Source organism: Notolepis coatsorum (assembly GCF_963971535.1).
Source record: "Notolepis coatsorum genome assembly, chromosome: 3".
Classification (NCBI taxonomy): domain Eukaryota; kingdom Metazoa; phylum Chordata; class Actinopteri; order Aulopiformes; family Paralepididae; genus Notolepis; species Notolepis coatsorum.
In genome coordinates this window covers 61,803,077-61,826,592 of record NC_140167.1, presented here as the reverse complement: position 1 = coordinate 61,826,592, position 23,516 = coordinate 61,803,077, and the positions used below count along the sequence as shown (strand labels likewise).

The 23,516-nt window shown below is 45.8% G+C and overlaps 1 protein-coding gene across 3 annotated transcripts in view; it reads right to left on the bottom strand.

Annotated features, from left to right (window-relative positions):
- The window catches only part of csnk1g2b (casein kinase 1, gamma 2b), a 120,801-nt gene that overhangs the window by 37,869 nt on the left and 59,416 nt on the right, over positions 1-23,516 (bottom strand). The window lies entirely within an intron of this gene.

Below are 23,516 nucleotides of genomic sequence, written 5' to 3'. Positions count from 1 at the left end.
CCCTCGTTTTTCAGCCTGCCTCCAGACCCTCGTCTGGGCTCTGGTGGTGTTGTTTAGCCAGAGGGAAGCCGCGGGCTTCGATCTCTTCAGGGTCATAGGAGCGAGGGTGTCTAGAATAGACTGGCAGGTGGAGTTGAAGATGGTGGTGAGTTCTCACCAGCAAAATCCATTTGCTTTGATTTCTAGCATGTTAAGAGTATTAACACAAGGGGCGCTCCAGTAGCACACCACATAGCACGCTGAGTCGTGAAGCGGTCGTCCCGGGTTAGTTTCCCAGTCCCGGCGACCATTTGCCGCATGTCTTCCCTACCTCTCCTCCCATTCTCCCTCTCTCCCTCTATCAGTCCTGCGTGGCCAGAAAAAGCTGAAAATGCTATAAATAAAAGTAAAAAAAAAAGAAGAAAAAATAGTATTAACACAATGGGTGCCAAAAACGAGTTAACTCGTTATAGCCCGCCAATTGAATTCTGCCAACAACGAGTAAACTAGTTATTGGATCGTTATTTATTTTATTCGCTATTTCCATTCATAATTCATCCTGCTATGCTGTAGGACTGTGTGGCACTCTGTCTGAGACCGCAACGGTCCGATACCGCCACCTAACACCTTGCAGACGCTATTGCACTCCATTTGAAACAATGTGGTTTGTTTTCCTGGCCGAGCTGCAGCGTGCAGGCGGGGTCTAAACACTCCAGCAAGACAAGCGCTTATAGGGATGGCATCGACGAGGGTCTCCGCCCCCCCGTTCATTTTCTTTGGTGGATAACGTTGGACACACGATTGCGACCAGTATTTGGAATGGCGATCAGATAATTGGATTCTTCTTTTTGCAGTACATCATAGACAAGGTAAGGACTATATATTATCAATCTTGCGTTGATCCGATAATTTTTTCCCGCGATCGCAGCATGTGTCTGTGGTGTGTGTGGGCCGTGTCCCGTTGGTTGTGATCAAAGCACGGAGGGCGGAGGGCGGAGGGCGGAGGGCCGCCCCCCCCCCCCCCCCCCCCTCTTTCATGCATTGATGATGAAACATAATGCTGATAATCTCAGGATGATTATTGATCCAGGCGAGGAGTGGCACGATTTATAGTGGAATGCAGTAAAGCGCTGTTGGCGGAGTTCCCTGGGATTACACAGAATCACTCTAGAACTAGGGCTGTCGTGTTAATAATAATAATAATTTAGGACCTGCTCAGAGGTCATCAATCGGCACGCATGCGATGCATGCATGCGATTCGTATCTGCGATTAACCCATCCCGTCGTTGTTGTTGAACACTACAGACGCTGATCAGCTGGATCGATATGAAAACATTGTTGGATAAAGCTGAAATTGATGTCAGATATTCCTTACCTTTGATCGGGGGTATTCCAAAAAGAATATTCCAATTGTCTGATCGCGATTTCCAGTATTGGTGTCCATCTGGTCCCGGACATAATTTGGCACAATTTATGGATAGAGTGTGCCAGATGCGTTTCGAAGTGGTCGAATGAAGCGATTTACTCGGCTCCGTCTAAATTTAGCACCCGGAGGGATTTAAGTGTAACACAGGGTGAGATATAAGGTTTCAAAGGGTGGGTGACACTACCATCTAGAAGGATGCGGCCGGTATTGCACTTTGACTATCTCAAAATCCTTTCCTATGGCAACACCGAGGTAATAAATGATAAATAAATAAATAATGAATAAAAATATTGAATAAAAGAAAAAACGACGAAAACCCGAGATATCTCGGGTCTGGCACCCAACGCATGGCGAGTTAACCCGGGATATCTCGGGTCTGGCGCAGAATGTGTTAATGTTATTGACTAACGTTACACGCAAATTAAGTGCTGCCTGTCTCTACCGTTCCCGCTACACTCTGCTACACTCTGACTACATCAACGTTTCCCTAATCCCTACTCTCACTTCGTTAACGTTATCATAGATATTATGATCTGTAATGTCAACTGGATAACGTTAGCTTTGTTTGCAATCTATAACGAATGGACATTTGGATTAAACCAAGTGTATGCAGTGATGCAGAACTTTCCCAGCGGAACACAAGTTACTTAACGTTACACAGGTATGTTATGCACGTTAATTAAGCTATGCAGAGCGCAGCCCTTTAGCTTTAGCTAACGTTATGATAGCAGGAGCCGTCGGCCAACAAAGATGTTTCAACAAAATGTATTCACAAAATAGATTACCATCCAAATGATATTGAAGCCTCCCGTGACCAGTAACTAGGTACTACTTAATAACCGCAGCAATATGCGCATATGAGCTACGTTATGCGTATGTGCCTAAAGTCAAGACTCGACGGTACTGAACCAGAAAAAGTATTTAGGAGCAAATCTTTTGCATGATTAAAAACGAAGGTTCGAACGTCCGTTCGAAAAACCCTGGCGAAGTTCGAAGCCCAAAAACAAGCTTCTGGGACAGCTCTAGCTGGCAATGACAGCAGCCAGCTAGCTCGCTTGTTTGATTATGTCCCATTCACTATTAAGTAAAAACAAAGTCATATGTTAACATGGGGGGGTTTCGATTAGTATTCAAATAGTTCCTAGTGACTATCGAATAATCTTTTGAGTTTTTCCTATCCCTATATCGAATCCCATTACTCTATTTTAGACTCTATTAGACTGATTTTGCGTTGAAATAAACAAAAAAGTAAGCCTCCTCCCACTCTTCATGGAAATTATGTTTTTGGTCTTTTGGCTGCTCCGGTTCTGCTGGTGGTGGTCTTGCTTGCGGCGCTGGTGCTTTCCGGTAGCTCGGCGCCGAGTCCTGCCAAGCACACCAACGGTGCTGTCGGCACCAAGCTGACGGCGTTGGTGCTGCTGCCTGGCAGCGGCAGCTCATCGGAGGGTCCTGGCGCTGGCGGCGGCAGCAAGGTCTTGCTGGCGTTGTTGAAAAGTAGCGTCCTCTGAATGAACCTCTTCTTTGCTGGTGGTGCTCCGTTCATCTTGCAGTTTCTTGAGTGACTCAAGGCCGGTCTCGGAGCCACTTTTATACTGTACCTGCCAGGTGATGGGCCCCGACCCCCACTCCTGCCACTCCATGAAGACAAAGGCATCAATTTGCATCCCTATGGGTAGGGCTGTCGCGGTATGACATTTTCCCACCGCGGTTGTGTGTGTGGCTAATCACCGCAGGATGCGGTGGTACCACACTTCTATAAAAAATAAAATAAAAAAATACCTGTATATATATTTTTTATTATTAAGACATGAGAGTTTACCCGCGATCGTGATTAGACAACAATTCTAAGGTCGTAGGAGTCCCGAAACTATTTTAAACATGTTTGATAATCTATCCATTTGTCCCTCAACGTTCTGAAATGTGAAAACAGTAGATTTGCTTGCTCCTTTAAGAGTGATGCGTTGTGGGATATATGCTGTAGGTCTGGTCTACGCAAGCAGCCAATAGTCAGTCACACATCCCTTCTCCAACTTAAAACTGACGTTATTTGAGCAAACATTTAACGCTATTATTAGGGATGCCCCGATCACGTTTTTTGCCACCGGGGGGGTTTATAAGTCCGTGGCCGACGTTAAATCATTTATTTAGTATGGGTGATATGTTGATCGGAGCAGTGTGTATGTTTAATAATAATCAAACACGCTGAAACTCACTGCAGCTTCCTCGTAGCGTTGGGTGATCAGCGTGGAGCAGAAAGATCGCTATTATGGGATGTTGTTATATGCGATCCATTTCCAGGTTGTGTAATACTATATACGTCCAAATCATGTTGTTTATCGAGTTATTGGCAACGGATCGCTATCCAGTGTATCAAGCTGGAGTCCCGCTAGCGATAGCGAGTGGCCGGACGAAATATGGGTGAGCACCACTTCCGGCGAGTCACTTCCGGTTTTGGCGATTCGCCGATCGGCCACCAGATGGCGGTCTTGAACCGTTGGAGAGTTGAGAGGAGATCAACAGCAAGTCTCAAGTCTCCGTGGGTGAAATATGATTGCCATGACAGATTTTTAAAATATTGATCTCAAAGATGCTGTAAGACGTCATTGGCAGATTAAGCATGGCGAGCAATGACGCGATTAAAGGGTTAATAAAAAAAATATATTATATAATCATACTTGTAGTTGTATTATCTGCGAGACATCGCCACCACGCAACAAGTCAAAATGCTCGCTATCTGCAAACAGCTCCACTGTCTGTGTGTACTCGAGTAGCCTCCAGCTACGGCCAGGATTCTCCGGCGCTGCAGCTGGACCCTATTGATCACATTCAGCATGCCCTCAACTCGAATACGCATCGAATCAATGTTATAAGACATTGATATCAGGAGCTATCTGTAGCTACTGCTAGCCGGCTAGATAACGTTAAGACAACGCCTCAGTGAACTATGTAGTTTAATGGGACATTTAGTTTTGAACAGTGAGCTAACGTGAGCTAACGTGAGCTAACGTGAGCTAACGTGAGCTATCATGCAATACTAGACTATTGCTGGAGCATTTGTTGATATCAGGAGCTATCAGTAGCTAGCCGGCTAGATACCGTTAACAATGCCTCATGTATTAAACTAAAAGTGAATAGTTGACTGGGTAATTTTGTTTAAACAGTAACGGTAGCTAACATTAGCTCACAGAGGTTGTATCCACTAGAGCAGACTATTGCTGGAGCTTGTTTACACGGGGAAGGGAGGGGCAGGAGGAGGAGGTGGAGCGGCAGTTTGCACTTCCGTGTGTCTGAGACAGAACTCAGCGAGTGAGATCTCCGCTAAGAATTGGATCATGTTTTTCGATCGGTTTTCACGATCGGCGAAAATAAAGCATTATCGGAATTCACCAATCTCATATTTATACTGAATATCGGCCGATACCGATCGCTGGCCGATCGATCGGGGCATCCCTAGTTATTATAACACTATTTTAACGTTAGTGAATAGCTAGTTAAATATCACAACTCGTGTCATTGTTCATCATTGGGGGAAACTAGCCAATAGCTAACGTTATAGATAGGCTAGCTAGCATATAGCTAACGTTATAAATTGAAAACAAAGCTAACGTTAATATCCAGTTGACATTACAGATCATAATATCTATGATAACGTTAATGAAGTGAGAGTAGGGGTTAGGGAAACGTTGATGTAGTCAGAGTGTAGCGGGGACGGTAGACAGAGGCAGCACTTGATTTGCGTGTAACGTTAGCATAACATTGAGCAAGCTACATGACCAGCACTTCGGCCCGGGAGTGTTGGGAGAACGCTCCCCTGTACTCTACTGTGGTTCAGATTAATACAGGAAAAGGTATACATTGGGGGCTCGAGTCCGGGATATGAAAATAAATCCTGATTTCATCTGTGAGTTGTAAACTGTATGGAAACGTGAAGTTAGCTCATGCTACTGGAAAACGGACGCCTCGTCATTAAATTAAGTAAAGAATTATGACGCCCCTTTTATTTTACTGCGGATCTCGCAGTTGTCTGTTCCCCAAATGCGGGTGACTTGACACACTGTGGGATTGCGGTGATGCGGTTATCGCGACAGCCCTACCTATGGGTGAGGCTCGCTGTCCGGAATGTATGGAATGTAGACGTATCGATTGGCTCAGGCTGCCTGACTGCCCATTCACAGGACTGCTCGAAAGTTTTTTGTCCTCACCTCCAAATCAAATTAAACGATTTTTTCAAAATAATCTCACGGTCTACTTGAAATCAGCCCGCGATCTACTGGTCAATTGCGGTCGACTGGTTGGGCACCACTGCATTAGAGCATCCCAGAAGTCGAGCATACTATCCTACAGGTTTTCCACGTCATCATCTACAAACAAATGCTAATAATTAACATAGAAATACAACAAGTCATGCGAAGAGGTGACAGATGCATTCATTTGAGTAGAGAGCGGGTTTGTGTTGATCTTCATAAAGCAGCATATTGGGAATGGGCAGTGGAGAGGTGTGATGCCAAGCGACCTGTAGCTAAAACAACAGCAGTGGGGCCTCCTGCATCAAGCTTCGCCGAGAAGTAGTTCTGATGTGAGATATGATTGATAGTGAATGGGGGAGCCCGTAGGCAAACAGCTTGGTGAACCAAGGAATGATTGTGTTCAGGACGACACAACGAAGCATGGAAATAAACTATATACATTTGTGGAAATTAATTCCTGTGGTTAAAGACAACAGCAACAACCAGAAAAATTTCAGTGCGGGTAAATATACAGGGAGGTGGGGAGTAAATAAGGAAGTCCATCTCTTTAACTATATACAGTAGCACCATTCTATAAAGCTGAGTAACAGTAAAGTGCTTTCTAAACTCTAAAACTAGAATAAATGAAAATAAAACAGCAAAATGCACATGTGTGCGTGTGTGTGTGTTAAGACATGTGATGGTTCTTACTAGGAGTACATTTACATAGAAAACAAAGCAAGGCTCTGAGGTAAACATGACAACCCTGACACCGGTTAGAAGGTCATGATGAAGTCGTCTGATATAACAAGCCACCACGCCCTGCTCCATGGAACTGTGACAGAGTGTGACACCAGAGGAATGTGGACGGATCAACATCACACTGTACACAGTCTCTCTGGTGGGGGACAGGGAACTGGTAGCTTGGCGTGCACACACACTAATAGTCTGGTAGGTAGAGGGATGTATATGTATATGTAGCGTGTTCCTGACACCATGTTTGATCCAGGTATCTGACCGAACAGTATCTGTGCCTCCCTAGACCAGAGAGGAAAGCTCACAGCTCATAACAGCAGGCTCCTGTCTGGGGAGACTGGGGGGTGGAACACCTGGCAACTAGTTTATCGCCCCCGATCCTCCCTCCCCCCCAGCTGTGGTGATGAGAAGCACAGTTTCACTACTACTCTTATCGATACTCTTATCGGTTCTTTTTGATTATTTTGCACACAAAAAAAAATATATTAACACCTTGTCCGCCAAAAACGAGTATACTCATTGTAACTGAGGGGTTACAAAACCCTGACTGTATTAAAGATTGTGATAGATTAAACCACTGCTAGTTATGTACTTTAATTACTGGCCAGACAGTACATCAAATATAGATGGTGAACACCCACAAGAACACGGCATTGACAAAGAAATAGTATTTGAGGGTAATTTATTATTATTAGGCAACATTAGGTTACAGAATGAGAATTAGGGTCGCGCTTGTATGGCGAAGAATATACGTAAAGTCAGTCAATAGCATGAGTCACTAAGAATAGCAGGAATCCTACGATGGGTCTAAGTTGACACCACCTGTCGTATAGTAGCAACTAGATAGGGCAACACTGGTACCTCCTGGAGACAATGGGTTCCCTCCGTGGGTGTAAGGCCTGGAGGGTAGAGGAATGTTCGGGTACTCCGTCTGATTCAATGAGGAATAAAGAGACTCCAGGTACAGGAGTCGGTCCTTGTAAACTCCCTTGATCAGCAGCAAAGTAATAATTGTAATCCAAATGCTAGATAGCATTGATGACAGCTAGCCAGCCTCCGTCCACGAGGCCGGCCCGAGTTGTAATCCTCACGAGGTTGAATCCCAAACGACAGTGGAAATCAACGATGCTCTTCTCCGGGTACCACGTTCCAAATCAATATAATCCAACCAGTAATGGTTCTGCAATCGCCGACGCCGATTCTCCTGTGTACATGTCCAACGGTTCTCCGCCTAGGACTCCTCGGGTGTGGGCGACGTATTTAGGCCACACACCCTGGCTAAGTACACTAGCTAAAGACACGACGAACCGCTGGGTAATGCTACACACGAACGAACTGTGGCCGCACGATATACAATAAATGAACGACTATTTACTTCACATTAGATTAGGTCGAACTCGACGTTACTTCATTAAACTCTGACACTTTTACTATTCTATTCGCACGTGGTTCTCAATGCTCTGTTAGACGCAAGGTTGCTCACTTCACTGCACGTTGACTCGTGGTGAAGGTGGGTAAGGTACTGAACGAGGCACGGTGAACTACTGCTGTACGCACCTTGCGCTGTATTTATACTTAAGTGAATATCTAGTCCCAAACCGCAGTCTTTGTCTGGTATCAATACGCTGACTCCGGGCATGTTCTGACATGCCTGAACTTGTCTTTGAACCTTCCGTTGGGGGCTTGCGCGCTGGCGCCTGGGGGCGCTGTCCAATAGGAGAGCGAATATTACTCTGGTTTGAACGCAGGTAAAGGGATATTCCGTGTATATATATAAATAATATACATAGTAAAGGTAAATAATAAAGGTAGATTCTCAGTTTAATCTGGCCCTTCACAACACTCATTATTGCCCGCCATGCGTTGTGCGCCAGAAACGAGTTAACTCATTTTTGGGATCAATATTTAATTTTTTCACCATGGCATTCATAATTCATCCAGCCTCCCTCCGGGGATGCAGCTGGACCCTGTGATATTGCAACGCCTCAATACTGCCACCTGGTGGATGTCGGGCGAGTTACACTCCAAGCCAAACCGGCAGTGGCGCTCGGTGCATCGAGGAAATTCCTCCGGCAGTAATATCTTGTAGCGTGGATCTAGATACACACTTGAGTGCATTGGGATCGCTTTCGAAACGCAATAATCAATATGATTTTGGCGTTTATTGCGTCATACAAACGGGAAATGGATCTAGCAGATCGACGTCAAATAATTGGAATATTTTTCCTCCAGTCTCATCGGCGAACGGTAAGAGGAATCTAACGTTATTTTCAGCCCGATTGTTTATTCATTTCACGGCAATCCATCTGATCAACGTATCAACCCATAGTAAAAAAAGAAAAAAAAAAAAAAAGACGCTACTGACGATCAAGGAATTATAAACGACCTGCCCCCCTTTCCTTCACGCATGATGAAGCATAATGTATACCGATCATATACATTTGAATTTTTTAATATAGCGTGTATAGGAAAGAAACGCCAATCGATAATCTATCATATGCATCAGGGCCTATAACTCGCGTTTTAGGAATTACTGCAGAAAACCTTAAAACATACTTATATTCACGACGGTATTAACACGACAATGTATGAATGAAAAAATATAACGTTCCCACATCCGGAACGATAGATACCCGATGTTGAATGGGCCATAGTATAATGTCGATATAGCTATAATATTTAAAAAGTTATAGCCCTGCAAAGAAGGTAAACATCTCCATAGGGTTACAGCACTGGCAGACTGGGCCCAAGGATGGGTACAATGCATGGCGGACAATGTGTTAATTAAGAACAGAATCGACACTGCTTTATTATTTATAAATAAATATTATAAATAAATATTATTTCTTCAGCAACAGTAACCCTGTGAAACTCGTTCACCCTATCCACTGTCATCCTTCCTCTAGCTCAGTGGTCACCAACCTTTTTAAGCCCAAGATCATTTTTTTTTTTTTGGTGAAGGCAAGATCTACCTATTGAAGCGTTGAGAGAAAAAGACAGCCAAGATTGTACTTTAAACTAAATTACTTTTATTTGCCTGTATTCTAATTACATGCAATGCTTTGGTCCAACATTAAAACGTCAAAGTAGAACTGTAATATGTACTTTCTCAGTCAGTGCTAAGTGCAGTCATCTTATGCAGCATCACTTTTCACATCAAAACAAAAGTAGAACTGTAATGTGGACTTTCTCATATTATTAACATTGACAAACATATTTACAATTAGCATTTTATAAAGTAGAACTGTAATATGTACTTTCTCAGTCAGTGCTAACTAAGTGCAGTCATCTTATGCAGCATCACTTTTCACATCAAAACTAAAGTAGAACTGTAATGTGGACTCTCTCATATTATTAACATTGACAAACATATTTACAATTAGCATTTTATAAAGTATAACTCTGTGTACTTAAGGGCGGCTACGTGGCGTAGTGGGCAAGGCGCTCGCCACGAATGCGGAGACGCTGGGATCGCATGTTCGATCCCAGCGCTCCACATTGCTTTCAGTTTAGCTGGTCATTCATACTAATACACATTGGCCGTATTAGGGGGTGGGAAACTGATGGGTGGGGATCGGGCGTTGTGGACAGCGACTCCTACAGGTCAGTTGGTGCGCCTGCGCAGTAGAATCAGGAAGTGTCTGGGGCAGCGTGAGCCTCCCACGCGTTACTCCTCGCCACTGAGAGATCGAGCTGCGCAGGTGAAAAGATGCGACTGCTGTTACCTCAAGTACCGGAGGGGACTTGTGCTATGTATGACTTAGTCCACATTGCAGCCGGCTTGTGGGAGGCAAGAAACAGCGTTCGTGACAGGGGAGGGTTGAATTGGATGATACGAAATTGGGATGGGAGAAAATATAGAAAATGGGAGAAAAAAGTGGATAAAAAAAAACTGTAATGTGTACTTTCTCAGTCAGTGCTAAGTGTAGTCATCTTATGCAGCATCACTTTTCACATCAAAACAAACGTAGAACTGTAATGTAGACTCTCAGGGAAAGATAATAAAAAAAAAAAATAAAGATTCAGCGACCGGTTGGTGACCACTGCTCTAGCTGCTAGGGTGAAGGGACGTTGGGCTTGGCTGGGACCGGTGGTGGAGGGAGAGGGAGGAGGGGTGGGCTGGGACATGGTGGCTGCAGCCTCAGCCTGACTATCTATAAAAAGTTGTCATCTTTCAAATATATTTGTAGCTAAACAATTAGCTAAGCAATTATATTTTATTTATTAGCCTATTCGTAATAATTCGTTATTAGCCTAGCTAACTCCATATCTTGGCTTACCTGCAGTGGACGTGGATGGAGATGGAACACTGCGAGCAAAGCAGTCGAAAACGGCGCATTTCTGCAGACTAATGTTTTGACAAATTGCTTGTATTGCCACCCATACTTGCAAATGTTTTATTGCACTTGTGGCAACGTGCGTTGTCGGCATCGACTTTCGTAAAGTGTACCCAGACTTTGGAGCGTTTCGTTCTCTCTGCCATGGAAAACGGACGCACGAGGCAATAAACCTGAGTTAAAAATGATGACGCCCCTTTTGTTTACCACGGTTGACGCGGTTGTCTGTTCTGCAACCGCGGGTGCCTTGACACACCGTGGGATTGCGGTGATGCGGTTACCGCGACAGCCCTAGCACCGAGCACTACTGGGGGACACTGGTAGTGTAAGCAGCACAGAGCACTACTGGGGGACACTGGTAGTGTAAGCAGCACAGAGCACTACTGGGGGACACTGGTAGTGTAAGCAGCACCGAGCACTACTGGGGGACACTGGTAGTGTAAGCAGCACAGAGCACTACTGGGGGACACTGGTAGTGTAAGCAGCACAGAGCACTACTGGGGGACACTGGTAGTGTAAGCAGCACAGAGCACTACTGGGGGACACTGGTAGTGTAAGCAGCACAGAGCACTACTGGGGGACACTGGTAGTGTAAGCAGCACAGAGCACTGGGGGACACTGGTAGTGTAAGCAGCACAGAGCACTACTGGGGGACACTGGTAGTGTAAGCAGCACAGAGCACTACTGGGGGACACTGGTAGTGTAAGCAGCACAGAGCACTACTGGGTGACACTGGTAGTGTAAGCAGCACAGAGCACTGGGGGACACTGGTAGTGTAAGCAGCACAGAGCACTACTGGGGGACACTGGTAGTGTAAGCAGCACAGAGCACTACTGGGGGACACTGGTAGTGTAAGCAGCACAGAGCACTACTGGGGGACACTGGTAGTGTAAGCAGCACAGAGCACTACTGGGGGACACTGGTAGTGTAAGCAGCACAGAGCACTGGGGGACACTGGTAGTGTAAGCAGCACAGAGCACTACTGGGGGACACTGGTAGTGTAAGCAGCACAGAGCACTACTGGGGGACACTGGTAGTGTAAGCAGCACAGAGCACTACTGGGGGACACTGGTAGTGTAAGCAGCACAGAGCACTGGGGGACACTGGTAGTGTAAGCAGCACAGAGCACTACTGGGGGACACTGGTAGTGTAAGCAGCACAGAGCACTACTGGGGGACACTGGTAGTGTAAGCAGCACAGAGCACTACTGGGGGACACTGGTAGTGTAAGCAGCACTGAGCACTACTGGGGGACACTGGTAGTGTAAGCAGCACAGAGCACTACTGGGGGACACTGGTAGTGTAAGCAGCACTGGGGCTGGGGGACACTGGTAGTGTAAGCACCACAGAGCACTACTGGGGGACACTGGTAGTGTAAGCAGCACAGAGCACTACTGGGGGACACTGGTAGTGTAAGCAGCACAGAGCACTACTGGGGGACACTGGTAGTGTAAGCAGCACAGAGCACTACTGGGGGACACTGGTAGTGTAAGCAGCACAGAGCACTACTGGGGGACACTGGTAGTGTAAGCAGCACAGAGCACTGGGGGACACTGGTAGTGTAAGCACCACAGAGCACTACTGGGGGACACTGGTAGTGTAAGCAGCACAGAGCACTGGGGGACACTGGTAGTGTAAGCAGCACTGAGCACTACTGGGGGACACTGGTAGTGTAAGCAGCACAGAGCACTGGGGGACACTGGTAGTGTAAGCAGCACAGAGCACTACTGGGGGACACTGGTAGTGTAAGCAGCACAGAGCACTGGGGGACACTGGTAGTGTAAGCAGCACAGAGCACTACTGGGGGACACTGGTAGTGTAAGCAGCACAGAGCACTACTGGGGGACACTGGTAGTGTAAGCAGCACAGAGCACTGGGGGACACTGGTAGTGTAAGCAGCACAGAGCACTGGGGGACACTGGTAGTGTAAGCAGCACAGAGCACTACTGGGGGACACTGGTAGTGTAAGCAGCACAGAGCACTACTGGGGGACACTGGTAGTGTAAGCAGCACAGAGCACTACTGGGGGACACTGGTAGTGTAAGCAGCACAGAGCACTACTGGGGGACACTGGTAGTGTAAGCAGCACTGAGCACTACTGGGGGACACTGGTAGTGTAAGCAGCACTGAGCACTACTGGGGGACACTGGTAGTGTAAGCAGCACAGAGCACTGGGGGACACTGGTAGTGTAAGCAGCACAGAGCACTACTGGGGGACACTGGTAGTGTAAGCAGCACTGAGCACTACTGGGGGACACTGGTAGTGTAAGCAGCACTGAGCACTACTGGGGGACACTGGTAGTGTAAGCAGCACAGAGCACTGGGGGACACTGGTAGTGTAAGCAGCACAGAGCACTACTGGGGGACACTGGTAGTGTAAGCAGCACAGAGCACTACTGGGGGACACTGGTAGTGTAAGCAGCACAGAGCACTGGGGGACACTGGTAGTGTAAGCAGCACTGAGCACTACTGGGGGACACTGGTAGTGTAAGCAGCACTGAGCACTACTGGGGGACACTGGTAGTGTAAGCAGCACAGAGCACTACTGGGGGACACTGGTAGTGTAAGCAGCACAGAGCACTACTGGGGGACACTGGTAGTGTAAGCAGCACAGAGCACTACTGGGGGACACTGGTAGTGTAAGCAGCACAGAGCACTACTGGGGGACACTGGTAGTGTAAGCAGCACAGAGCACTACTGGGGGACACTGGTAGTGTAAGCAGCACAGAGCACTGGGGGACACTGGTAGTGTAAGCAGCACAGAGCACTACTGGGGGACACTGGTAGTGTAAGCAGCACTGAGCACTACTGGGGGACACTGGTAGTGTAAGCAGCACAGAGCACTACTGGGGGACACTGGTAGTGTAAGCAGCACAGAGCACTGGGGGACACTGGTAGTGTAAGCAGCACAGAGCACTGGGGGACACTGGTAGTGTAAGCAGCACAGAGCACTACTGGGGGACACTGGTAGTGTAAGCAGCACAGAGCACTACTGGGGGACACTGGTAGTGTAAGCAGCACAGAGCACTGGGGGACACTGGTAGTGTAAGCAGCACAGAGCACTACTGGGGGACACTGGTAGTGTAAGCAGCACAGAGCACTACTGGGGGACACTGGTAGTGTAAGCAGCACTGAGCACTACTGGGGGACACTGGTAGTGTAAGCAGCACTGAGCACTACTGGGGGACACTGGTAGTGTAAGCAGCACAGAGCACTACTGGGGGACACTGGTAGTGTAAGCAGCACAGATCACTACTGGGGGACACTGGTAGTGTAAGCAGCACAGAGCACTACTGGGGGACACTGGTAGTGTAAGCAGCACAGAGCACTACTGGGGGACACTGGTAGTGTAAGCAGCACAGAGCACTACTGGGGGACACTGGTAGTGTAAGCAGCACAGAGCACTACTGGGGGACACTGGTAGTGTAAGCAGCACAGAGCACTACTGGGGGACACTGGTAGTGTAAGCAGCACAGAGCACTGGGGGACACTGGTAGTGTAAGCAGCACAGAGCACTACTGGGGGACACTGGTAGTGTAAGCAGCACTGAGCACTACTGGGGGACACTGGTAGTGTAAGCAGCACAGAGCACTACTGGGGGACACTGGTAGTGTAAGCAGCACAGAGCACTGGGGGACACTGGTAGTGTAAGCAGCACAGAGCACTACTGGGGGACACTGGTAGTGTAAGCAGCACAGAGCACTACTGGGGGACACTGGTAGTGTAAGCAGCACTGAGCACTACTGGGGGACACTGGTAGTGTAAGCAGCACAGAGCACTGGGGGACACTGGTAGTGTAAGCAGCACTGGGGCTGGGGGGGACACTGGTAGACTTTCAATACCCGGCCTCGCTGTACAATATTCATTTCAATTTGATACAGATTTTTTCCATTACTTTTCCATAACGTTTCAGCAACAACTAGAGTTCTAAAAAAAATCCCAAATTTCCCAAAATGTGTGTGTGTTTTTTTTAAGGCAGTTATTCTGTCACACATCTGAGCTTCTTCAACAGTTGTTTCGTTCTGACGTTCTTCGTCAAAAGCCGATCAGATGCTGGTAAATATTCTTTAAAATAAAAAAAGAATTCATCTTAAAGCTGCTGGTGCCTCTGGGAGTCTGGGGAGAACCCTTGCCGCATGTGCATGAGCTTGAAAAGTGACGCAGAAGGGGAGCTCCAGTAGCTCACCACGTACCGCGAGCGCTATTTCGGCGCCGTGGACAACCGTGCTCGTCACGGATCTGGGGTTTAGCGAGTTCGAATCCCGGACTGCAGCCGTGCCTTTCCCAGAGTGTCTTCCCCCCCATCTGAACCCTTTCAGCCTGTTTCTGTCGGTCATCCTTGACCAGAATAAATGTGATAAACACATAAAAGAGCCAGGGGAATGGCCAAAGTTTTAAAAAAAGAAAAGTGACGCAGAGCTTGCTTGCTGATTTCTCCGAAGTCACCTACTGCCGCTTTAAGTTGACCAGTGCAGTTGTAGAGGCGCCCATGTGCTTCCTTCCAATTTCAAACCATAAACACTTAAAACACAACAGAACATGGACAACTGGGGCGTGACTGACGAACACTGTGATCACGGCAGGAGAAAGCCATTTAGAGGGCAATCTAGTCCCAACTATTTCTGCTCCTGTGGCTGGTTTTCTATTCCTACCATACACCAGAGGACAAACAAATCCCGTTTATACAAGCCCAGTGTTTTCCCTGCTGCAAAGGCCATTTCTTTTTCATTATGGTTATGAGCAGTTTCCTTTATTATAGACTGTGATTTATTTAATTTGATTATTGCACATTTAGTAGCTAATTAAATGTCAACGAAGAGGAAAATCTCTCGTCTCTCAATACCCCCCCCCCCCCCCCCCCCCCACAAAAAAAACATTCCCCAGCGACTCTGCACCTAAACCCTCCTAAAAGAAACCACTGTATTCTCCTCCTCCAGAAAAAAGCTATTGTTTACAGTGATTTACAGCAACAGTTACTAGTAATTGTCCATTCAGCGTCACGAGCCCCGACAACAAGGCTTCAAAGTCCTGCTGCCTCCAACACCACTCTCTCCAGAGAGACCTGAGAGAGACGCCTCAGAGACAAGCTGGCCCATTGTCTCCCCGGGCATGGCTTCAAGGAGAGGGAGGGGGAGGAGGGGGAGAGAGAGAGCGCAAGGGAGAGAGCAAGAGTGAGTGTGTGTGAGAGAGAGAGAGAAGCATCATAGCAGCCAGAGACAATGTTGCCATACAATGAAATGTAGGAAGTTTAGGGTGAAGAGAAGAGAAGTGGAGTGTATTAAACATTTAAACTGTGGAGTGCACTGGGAAATGAGGGGGAAAGGAGGAGGAAGAGGAGGAGGAGGAGAAGTGCTCTGGAGATGTAGCCAGTGGAGCTGAAATGTGATCGTTGTGCAGACTCGCCTAGAGCCATAGATTATGAAGTTAAGACAAGCGCAGAGCAGGGCAAAGCTATTTCATAACCGCTGAAAGCCTACAGGACAGTAGTAGTAGTGGGGGTCATTTGTTAAAATTTAAATTTGGGACTGATAAATTGTAATTGTTCCGTCATATTTGAAGAAAATAAAACGTTTTAATCCAAATGTAAAAATAAATAAATGGGTCACACCACCACTAAGAACTTTCCATTTCACGACTATAGCAACTCCACGGGTTCTCGTTCCAAAGGAAGAGTGACTAATGTTATGGTATGTGTTGTCCGCTAACGTAGCTTTGTCTCCCACTAAAATTTGCGTTTCGCTTAAGAGAGCCACATCAACCTGTTTGTTTTTCATCAATGTGAGCACGCTTTTGCGTTTATGTTGATTATTTATTCCCCCAGTGTTCCAGATCATTATATTCAAACTAGCCATAATCTATACATATTGATTTGTATTTGTTGGTAATACTACTGGAGTGCGAATTCACAATGGATTTACATCCCACTATTGAGGTCCCGTTGAGAGCAGAGCATAAAAAAAAATGCAAATTTTTTAAAAGTTTTTCATGCATACGTTCGCGCGTTATCCCGTGATGAATATAAGTATCGTTTCGGAGTGATCCGGGCTAATTCCTGGAAAGCTGAGTTATAGGGCACTACGTGAATTCTACTAAAAGCATTGGCGTTTCATCCCTGGACACGCTACTATTTCCAAATCAAATGTATATAATAGGAATTATGTTTCATCATGAATGCATGAAAGGGGGGGGGGGTCGTTTCTGATGCTCTGATTACCAGTAACGGCATTCGTTGTGAACACCACACACGCTGATCAGCTGGATCAATATGAAAACATTGTACGATCAAGCTGGAATTGACGTCAGATAGTCCTTACCTTTGATCGGGGGTATTCCAAAAAGAATATTCCAATTGTCTGCTCGCGATTTCCAGTATTGGTGTCCATCTGGTCCCGGACATAATTTGGCACACCTTATGGATCGAGTGGGCTAGATGCGTTTCGAAGTGGTCGGATGAAGCGATCTACTTGGCTCTGTCTAAATTCAGCGCCCGGAGGGGTTTAAATGTAACACAGTCTAGAACAGGGTTTACTGCATTCTCGATATGGTCACCTAGCAGGATCTGGCTGGTACTGCACCATCGGGGTCCCAGTATGCCTTTTAACGGCAACATACAGGTCCGTGAGATTGAATAGAATATTAAAATCGGGGAAAAAAGGAAGACGGGCCAAATAACATATATACGTGGTTGCCGTTCAACGGTTGTCGAGCAAACGCGTATATAAACGTTGTTGGTGCAGATTGAGTTAAGAGGAGCTACGTGCATTCAGCCAAAGCGTATACGGTCTAACATTTCCAGTTCACAGGAAGTTAAATTGAATAATTTCTGCCAATGGAACTTTCGGTGAACCTTTGAAATGACTGATAAATCCGCCCGTGCCTCATGAATAATCTATTCTTTTAGAATGTAAGAATCAATGCTGCTGGGGAGCTCCAGTAGCTCACCACGTACCGCGAGTGCTATTTCAGCGCCGTGGACAACCGTGCTCGTCACGGATCTGGGGCTGAGCGCGTTCGAATCCCGGACGGCAGCCGTGCCTTTCCCACAGTGTATTTTCCCCCCCCATCTGAACCCTTTCAGCCTGCTTCTGTCGGTCGAACTTGACCAAGTATGAATGCGATGAAAAAGCGATAAACGCTAAAAAGAACCAGCTGACTGGTCAAAGTTTAGAAAAAAAATAAAATAAAAATAAAAAAAAATCAATGCTGCTGCCGGGCTTTGCCAAACTCTTACATAATCTTCACACTGCCTACTAAGGTCAAGCTGCCCAGCGCAGCACGTGAACCGTCCGTGCTGAGGCTCCTCCCGCAGGAGCCGCACTGTGAGGCAAAGCCGGGCCTGCTCATAAAGAAACAACACCGTGGCATAATCCACACGGTATATAAATATCACGTTCCCCATGGTTACATAATACGCAGGACACAGTGGAGCAGGCTGCGGGCCTCTTCACTAAAAGCCTCTAAAGGGAGGCTGAGCTGATGAATATTCACAGCCATGCTAAACATATCTCCGCTGAAATTACTACAAAGGGAGAGCGTGGCACGGGACAACCACTGCTGCTCCATTATGGCAAAAATCAGAATCGCGATTATTTTGATTGCTATTGAAATCACAATTATTAAACACGATTCCTCACTGATTCGAGAACATCATATGGACGACTGAATTAGTTTGACCGTTCTTCTCGACCAAATGCTGCCTTTCTGTCATCTTCTACAAGTTACCAGAAATGCGCCGTCGCTCCTTCCTCCTTCTCAACACCAGCTGAAACTACTGTTTGGACAAGACAAAATGAGAGAAATGCGGCATGTGGCACAACGCACAATAATCATTTTATCTCTTGTTTTCATGGTTGTGGGAAGCCAAAATCATAATTTGAAATTAGATTAATGGCCCAGCACGACCGCACCGGTCACGAGAGCCTCCACGCTCCACCCCGATTGCGTGAGCCAGGCTGCTCACTTGAATAATTGATGGTCGGTCTATAAAAACTTGATGATGTCACTGATTGAGTCTTTCCCCGCCTTACACCACGCCGGTAATGGTTGGGGGGTGGGGGAGATGGATGAGATGCGCCACGCTCTCCGGAACATCCTGCAACTGTAAAGTGTCTGTCTGACCAGGCCGATGCAGCACGCAGACTGAGCTCTCAGGTCAACAGGCAGAGGGCTCGCTCACTATCGCTCACTACTTGTGCTTTCACACACAGTCTAACAGGGGCTATAGAGAGAGCTTAGCTGTGTCCTCCTGTCCAGAGTTAAAAGAGAAATACTACCCAGTATAAGTATTCCTACATAGTATATGTCATTCCTACAGTATTATTATTTACCCTTTATTTGTGTCAATTAAGAACAAATTCTTATTTACAATGACGGCCTGGCGAGAGGACAAAAGGGTCCCAATGAAGGGTAACAGGGAAAGGGAAATAATTAAAACACACATCAAACAAACCAAATAAAATGACATGGTATGTAGCAACGATGCATCGATTAATCGAAATGCATCGATTCTAATGTGTTCGATTCGATGCATCGATTTGAATATGTTAGAATCGATTATAATAGAAATGTTAAAAAAAAATGTATGTTTTTTTTTGTGTGTATTGTTTTTATTGACCTATAGTCCATTCATGCTGAGTGAATCAGCATGAATCCCCCAGCCACATTTGTGTATTCAACATTCTTTGGGGAATTAACAGATAGAAAATTCATCGAAAATGTATCGAATCGAATCGTGGTCAAATGAAGAGATTTCATGATGCATTGAATCGTTGCCTGAAGAATCGTAATCGAATCGAAGTGAGGTCGAATCGTTACACCCCTAATGGTATGTAATACATGAAACAGACCAGACAAATGACAGTTATAAGGCTGCATGACAGTTGCAGGTGTGACAGTGTGTAAACAACTCTGTGATAAGTCCTTAAAAGTAGTGAGGGGGATGTACTTTACATTTCCTATAGTACATGTTAATCCTACAGTATTAGAGTATAAGTATTCCTACAGTACAAGTATTCCTACAGTACATATTAATCTGACAGAAGTATTCCTACAGTATCTGTTATTCCTTACAGTTGTGTTATTCCCACAGTCTAGGACAGATTGTTGAGTATAAGTATTCCTACAGTACATGTTAATCCTACAGTATAAGTATTCCTACTAACAGTATGTTATTCTTACAGTATTTCTGTTATTCATACAGTATAAGTATTCCTACAGTACATGCTATTCCTACAGTATAAGTATTCCTACAGTACATGTTAATCTTACAGTATAAGTATTCCTACAGTACATGTTAATCCTACAGTATAATTGTTGTTGTTTATTTCAGGCCGGTGGGAGGGCTCTGGGTATTATTCTCTTGACACGGTGTGACCGATCATCACGTTTTGAAAGTAATGGGGATCGGGGTTATTCTTAACATTCTATTTTAGAATTCTGTGTCAGCCTGGGAGGGGGGCTCTTCTCCTGGTGGTTGTTTGTGAGGCCAAGACTGGACAATGGCAGAGGGAACACTGCTGGATATACGTCGTCTATCTACATTGGGATTAGAGCCACTATTAGGGTCTGGGAGGTGGGCTGTAGAGTCCTGGAACCATGCAGAGGTATGGATTTACTATACAAAAAATATATATATATTACATACTGTATATTGTATATAAATACTGTATATTCTTAAGTTGAATACAAAAAAATGTCACTGCAGCAGTATTTATATAAAAAGAAAAGTCATATCACGTTGCAATTTCGATTGGAAAAACGAAATACCCTCAGACACTGTTAAATCATCAAAAGCTGGGCGGCCGGGTAGCTGCCATTAAGCGTCTGTCTACCACCGCAGAGACAGTGGGATCGAATCCAGCTGCGGTACCTCCGGCTTGGTCGGCCGTCCATACTCAAGAATAAAAAATCAAGAATCAAGAGGTTTATTTGTCACATACATACCAGGGCATACAGTGAAATGCGGGTGGTCTTGCCCGGATTGATTGTGCAAAATACAATAATAAAATAGAATAAAATAGGCATCGAAAAATAAAATAGATAAGACACAAGATATGCATGGTAAAAAAAAAGACATGCTAGGTTCCTTAGAAACTGGTTCTTATATACACTACTATGCAATATACAATTTACAATGTTAACTCTTACTGTATCTAAACTATACAGTACCTCCTTCGTTTAAAGTGTTTCTAAAGATTCTACTGACACAATTGGCAGTGTCAGCGGGTGGGAAAGCCGGTGGGGTGGGTGGGTCCTGGTCGTTGTAAACAGCGACTCCTACAGTTCGGTCGGGGCGCCTGCACAGCAAGGGAAGGCTCTGGGGGAGGTAGTGTGACCCTTCCACACGTTAACTTACAATCCCCCAGTGAGAGTCCGCGCTGCCAGGTGAAAAGAAGCGGTGGGCTGGCGGTGTGTCGGAGGAAGCATGTGATAGTCTCTGCCCTCCCAGACCGACGGTAGGGCATAACAAAAAATATTGTTTGTTTCCTGTTGGTTGTCAGTTAAGGCCATGGGTAGGTAGGGAATTTATTTAATTTAATTTTTTTATTTTATTCTTTCCCACGGCGAGTATGGATAGGGAATTTCTTTATTTAATTAAAATGTTCACAACAACATGGATGCATGTACTCTGCCAGCATGTTTAATATCCATAATACTAAAGATTTGACTAAGATTTCTATGAAACTTTATAAAAAAAAAAAAAAAAATTGATTATTATTATTTTTTTTTTATATAATTTCTTTTTTAAACTCATAAAATATATTGGGTCGCACCTAAATCGGCAGGGTCGGTCGGCAACCGGAAACAAACCATTATTTTTCTTAGGCCTAGGGGGTAGAGTGCGCAACGACCAGAAAGGGGATTGGGAATTGGCATAACGACATTGGGAGGGGAGAAAAACGGAAAAAGGAGGGGGGAAAAGATAATACAAAAAAAATGTAAATCATCAAAAGCTGAGAAGAACATTGTGAAATCAAATGACTTATTACAGCAACGATTTCAGACCAGTGACCGACAGAAAACCAGTGGACGAGTAGGTGCTCGGTCACAGGGGAGAATTAACACTGTCTAGATAAGCTCCTCTCCACGGTTAAGCACAGCGGAGGCAACACTGCAGCCAGTGTGTGGCCCGGGGCAGGCGCAGGGCTAACAGGGTCACATGACTTACTTGAACGTGTTGATAACCTAAGTGGATTCTACCGATTGACTGGATGCCCCCCCCCCCCCCCCCCTGTGCCAGATAGGCTAGCGGGGGGATCCCCTACACATCCTCAAATAGAATCTGCCAGTCACCAGTTTGGCAGGGAACGTATTTCTTCTCTCTGTTGTAATATATGGCGGAAGCACAGGCTAATATCGCGGGTTCCATTTTTGCCCCGACTAAGCTAATGAGAGTGGTTCTATCTCCGTTTCGACCAATGAATGCGGTACAATCTCAGCCCGGGCCAATCGGAGCGGAGGGCCAGTGGTGGTCCCTGTGGCTTTGAGGCTTGAGGAGGTCAGGATGTGTTTAACGCACCAGTGGAAACAGCACAGAGAGAGAGAGCGAGAGCGAGAGCGAGATCGAAAGAGGAAGAGGGAAAGAGAGATGGAGAAAGACACAGGGAAAGAGAGACATAGAGAGACAAACAGCCAGAGAGAGAGAGAGAGGTAGCAGGCGCAAGTTATTATTCTTTAAACAGTGTCATAGCGTTTAGCTCCAGGATCTTCTCTCGCCACAGCATTAGCTGTGAGAGGGATCTTTCTCTCTCTCAACAAAAGGAGCACATTATTATACGGTGGGTCCAGCGGTTTGGCCAGTGAACTAGTAAAGTTAGTGGCCCGGAGAGCCGGTGGAAAATGTAGCAGAGTGTCGAGCATTGGTCAACCAGTCAGTCAACCAGTAAGGCAGACAAGCAGCAGTCACTGGGAGCCGAGAGAGCAATCCGAGTCGATATACGATAATGGCCCAACTGCTTGGGAGAAGCCTTAGAAGGCCATCTATAAATAGTGCAGGACAGACCTAAACAAAGGCCTGATTCCCTATTCACAGTAGAGGACTGTCGCTCTGGCAAAGGACCTGGCTAGCTGGCAGGTGATCACATGTAGACCAGCGCACACACACACACACATAGCTACTCACAGCATGGTAGGAGGAACTGCCAAGGGTGTTGTTTGTGTATGTTTGTGCTTGTGAGTGAGTATGAGGGAGAGGGAGAGAGCAAAAAAGAGAGCAAAAGAGAGATAACCAATGGGTGTTGTTGCATAGGAGTGACACTGGGGGCAATTGGAACAGGGGTGACTATTATGCCGTGAGATATGGGATACAGACAAATATAACAACATTATAATGAACATGTTACATTTGCTCCATTACACGTTACTCCCGGTTTCCCCGGGTAACAGCAGCCACACATTCTGACAGGTCTCTCCAGTGCACTGAGCGCAGCACTGCATGTGACAGTTCTAGGGAAGTTGTGGTGGAGAAAGTTTACAGACAGCCTTTTGCTGCTTCATTTCTGAAAGTTTAAACCCAGTTAATAATGTCTGTGCAATGGAATCAGACCAAACAGCTGACCAGTCATGTAAGACTTTATCGTACTGTATACGTCATTATTTATTGGATAAAATGTGCTTCTGTCCCCCATTTACCACATAAACTGGTTCTAGGTGTCTGTTCAAATGTCATCTGATTTCTGAATAAATAATGAAATTATCCACTTGTAAACAACACACACAAACAATAGACAAACACACTATCAAGCAGGATGTGCTGTGATTATTTCCAAGTCCCTGTCTCTCCCAACAATCTGAT